This window comes from Anopheles merus, chromosome 3L (assembly GCF_017562075.2).
Source record: "Anopheles merus strain MAF chromosome 3L, AmerM5.1, whole genome shotgun sequence".
Classification (NCBI taxonomy): domain Eukaryota; kingdom Metazoa; phylum Arthropoda; class Insecta; order Diptera; family Culicidae; genus Anopheles; species Anopheles merus.
In genome coordinates, this window is record NC_054085.1 from 9,686,948 (window position 1) to 9,691,567 (window position 4,620).

The 4,620-nt window shown below is 43.3% G+C and overlaps 1 pseudogene; it reads left to right on the top strand.

The window, feature by feature from the left end:
• LOC121598936 overlaps positions 1 to 670 on the top strand; it is a 7,443-nt pseudogene extending 6,773 nt beyond the window's left edge.
• The last annotated feature ends 3,950 nt before the right edge of the window (positions 671 to 4,620 follow it).

Consider the following 4,620-nt stretch of genomic DNA (forward strand, 5'->3'; position numbering starts at 1 on the left):
TTCCAACGAGAATGCACCTGCAGCACCTGCCTCGGGAGAGCCTATCCTGCGGAAGAGTATCACCAGCAAACCGTTTGGCGTGCCGAATCGATTCGGCAATGCACCGAACGGTGGACAACCCCGCAATGCGACTTCCTTTGTGGAGGTGCGCAAGACCCTGCTGCCCAGTGCAACGGTCACTGTTGGGGCACCCGTCATCACCAACAACAACTTCGTCAAGTCATCGACCGCACAGGCACAGGGTGATGCGTGCGAGTCCACCACCGTCAGCAACAACAACACCATCAACACGAACCGCCATACGATCGCGTCACTGAACCAGCTCAACAGCGCCAACGGTGTCGGTGCCATCAATAACAACGCGGCGAATACGGCCACTATCATCGAGTCGGACGGTGGCAGCGGTGGCAACAATGGGGAGATTAACGAGTTCAAGGGCATCCTGCAGCGTCGGGCCGAGTGGAAAAGCGAGCAAAGGAAGGCTTCAAGTAGGCCGGATTCATTACCAACCCTGTGTGATCCGCCCCCTCCCCCCCACCGAGGAAGATGCGTGTCGCCCTTCCGGAAATTACCAGATCAGAGTTTATGGTAGGTGATTGTTTTCGTAGGACCAAAATGCTTCTCGCCCAGTTCGTGTACTAGAGGTGGCAAGCTGCAGACGCTAGAGTAGAGTACCTTCGCTGTTGTAGGATAGGAAGACGTAGGCAGAGGACGACATCGCAAAAAAAAGCAGCGGGAATTTCGTTTCCCCACTCGTCCAGTGATTTTCAATTTCGGCTTAGCTTACTTCACTTCCACATGTGTGTGTGTGTGTGTGTGTAGGAGCGCAATTACCGTAGTAAAAAAAACGAAACACCACCATCATTGTTAGGATCTGTGGAGACAGCTTACGATTACCTAGGACGCCTTGTTATGTCGCGTTGAAGTTCTGTTAAAGTTCTGTTGATGTCGTTGAGATTTGAGAGAGGCTTTCAGGTGGTTCCAGCTCATTTTTTGTGAGTAAGAATTTGTGCGGGAGATGTGTTTGTATGTATAGTTGTGGATCGGGTAGTCCGTACAAGATTCGAGCAGAGCAGAACGCAGAGATTGTGGATTCCAAATTGTGATAGAAAACAAGTGTTGCATGGTAATTAAAGAAGAAGTTACACGGAATTGGAACATTTTGAGGGGAGGACTTGTTGGAAAGCATCCTATCGATAGGAATGCTTCTGCAGTTCTGTTTTTAGGCAGACGTAGATATATTTCGTTTTTTACAGAGATTAACAACAATGATGGCTCCATATATATCGTAGCACTTAAGTATTGCACGATCTGTTCCGATCTGCTCGCAGAGAATGATATCCTGTTGCAATTACCTGTTTGAAGAGTTTAAGCTAATTGGAATGCGCTTTTGTTTTTTTTTGTGTATATAAATCGTTGATCTTCCTGAAGTATGAAGTCGGTCGGTGGAGTGGAGTCGTTTCTTCAAAAATGTTGCACTACTTTTGCTTAGGGAGTTAGTAACAGATAAGCAGTGACAGCCACTCTGCGCCCGATTTCCCTGAGCTTGGTTTGGTCCACTACGTGTCACCTATATGTGTATTTGTTAGCAGGTTTAGTAGTTAAGAATTCACATATATACACACGCATACACATTAAGCACGTTACTGTAGCCTAGAAGGATGAAAAAAAAAACAAAACAGAAACCATAAAATATATGATATACTCTACGCTTTTAAGACGATTATTAATGCTGCAGCAAAACAAAACAAAAAAAAAAAACCCCAAACTACCACTAATTACCACCACTAGCCGTGGATTCGCGGAGTGTCCTTGTGTTAGTTAGGACGTTCGATAAGTTACGAGTGTAGCTGGAGTGTGTGCAGGGGGAGAAAACAAAACAGCAGCGGCTCAGTGCTCAATGAAACCGAAATCAAAAACATACTATATTTCTTCAGATTAAGTAACAATCGAAACGAGTTTAGTAGAACACACGCTCACACACACTAGACACACAGAGTGTTAGAGAAAACATCGTTAGTACTTTCCACCTGAGCGATATATTTTATAGGTGTACGAGGCAAAGATAGCAAAATGGAAGAAACAATGTACGGATATTTTTCTGTCACCGCTATCGCTCCTTCTTTGTTACTATTTTTTTACATTGTTAAGCAAACAACCAGCAGACGCGTGCAAATGCATGAAGGTTGACTACTCGCAGTGTACTACCATAAGCGCCGTGAAGTTTACTATTTGCATTGCGCGAAACAAATCAAAACCATCAAAACCCGATTTTTCGATATCGATGTATATGTTTAGGCATTATAAAATAATAAAAAACGAGAAATAAATGCAACTTCCTGAACGTAAATTCAGTAACATTATCCAAGTTGTTTGTATTTTACATCTGTTTGCAGTAACTACTCCACAATGACTATTCTATGCAGTAGTTAGTGGGACTCGTATCATTCAACGCAACTATCGTTAGCCGCATATGTTGGCGTACTGTCACCGATGTCCGCAAACATGACAAACCACTTATGTTGAACGCGCGCATTAGGCGTTACATTCCAGTACTGCGAGCCGCATACGCATCGGCACATGCTTGTCCACATACCGCATCACTAATGGAAATCTCACTGATGTCACTGAACCGCACTGGCTGGCTGGCCGGCCGGCTAAAAATACAAATGCTGGCCCGAATATACCCACCCTTCTTCCCGTATGACATTTTTCCTTGCTGCCCCTCTCGGCGGTGACATGTCCGCATGGTAATTAGTGCGTAACGCTTGTCCGCTTACACCAGCTCCTCTGGCCCCATCGCAAGATCGCATCGCGCAAACGGGCAGACGTGGAAACGCAGCGCCTTGTATATTCTTGAGAAAATATGACCCACTGACAACATTTATTCGCGCGACACATTCGCACGATGACGTACGCTCGCCGTTGACTCATCGATGAAAGCGGCGTTAGAATTTTGCCAGTAGTACAGTACAAGCAGGACACTATTTGTGGAGGGTGAGTTCATTTCCTTTCGTCGTCTTTCCAGACTCGAGCCATTGGGACAAGCTTAATTTTTCGCGCTACTACCAATGAGTAAACGCAAATCGACCGTTCGAGCGTAATTAAAAGGAACCATATGGTGACGATTAGAATGCGGTTTATCACCTGCATGGGTGGGGTGGGATTTAACTTCCACGAACCGGGAAAAAAGGAAGCTTATTCAAACCTTTAAATATGTGTGAAATTCGTGTGGAAAATGTCTCACGCTTTCCAAATAAACGATGACACACCAACAACAAAGCGTGTCGCCCAGCGTCTTGTAACGCGTTGTGGTTTTTTGTTGTTGCTATTTTCGCTGTACTCTTTGTTTTTCCATTTCAATTTCGTGCAAGCGGTAAAAGTGTGCTTTCCCTCCACCTTTGGCCGCTGCAGATGACAGCCGTTTTATCGATGAGACAAAGTTTGCGCGCCACCGTACAAGAAGGATCCATTTCATGTTGGATCGCTGCCAGCACACGGTTCTGGATGAAATGCACTGTCGTCGTTTGTTTTTTTTGCAATTTTACATTTGCGCAGGTTTTTACTTTTCTTGCCAGCAAAGGCAGATGAAAAGGGTTGATATGATTAACATGTTTGAATGTAAAATTTATCTATTTTAAAGGCTTTTGTTTAACGCAACCCATTTAATCAATAGTACCAAGTGTAATGTTTTAATGTGTATGTAATTATAGTATAGATGCATTGCGCCCTGCCATTTTAATTAGATTGATTTAATTCGTGATGATCATCAAGTAGAATGATGTTTGTGATTTTTTAAATAAATGGCTTCATTTTGTGCCACCATTTGATGTAATGCAAAACAGCTTAGAACACGTTAGCGTTACAAATTGCATACCTTCGGGCTAATAACTGTGCATGACCGGTTACATCGTTAGCTGTGTTGCTAACGTATTTTTGTATATGCTGGTATACATTTGCACTTGCAAAGAGTTTTTACACGTTTTAAGAGAACGTTTTCACCGTAATCAAGTTGTATGAAGTAACCATACTACAGCAAAAAAAAAAAAATAAATTTTCTAATGAATCAATACACTAGGCGTTTGAACGGACAACGGCGAACAGTTACAATAATTACATACATTCAGGGGTTGAGCTATTGTGTTACTGATCGCGTTATTGGTTACGTTGTTACCGGGTGAAGCGGGTTTAATACACTGATTAACATTTTAGAAACACCATTTTTAGTCTGCTAAGAAAATATAACCATTTTTTAAAAGTTAACAATTATTTCAACATCAAAATAGTAAATTGAGTATGAAATCAATCGAAAGCAGACTTGTTGTAGCTGCTGTTATTTGTTCAAATATATCTCCTATTTTTCTGTACCGTCTTCGCAGTAGAACTACTCCCTTGCTGTAACTACGGCAACCGCGTTTGCTCCCTTATTCCTTCCTACCTGAAGAGCAGCGAAACGGAATTCGCGACCAACACAAACGGCAGCTGAGCGCCAGCCATCCTTTCGATCCGATCTTTCCTGTCTTCCACCTTCCACAAGACACCACACAACGAGACAACCCCTTCGTTTCCTGGAAGAGGGTTCTCCTTCTTTTTTCCCATAACCCATTCGCGTTCAAAAAT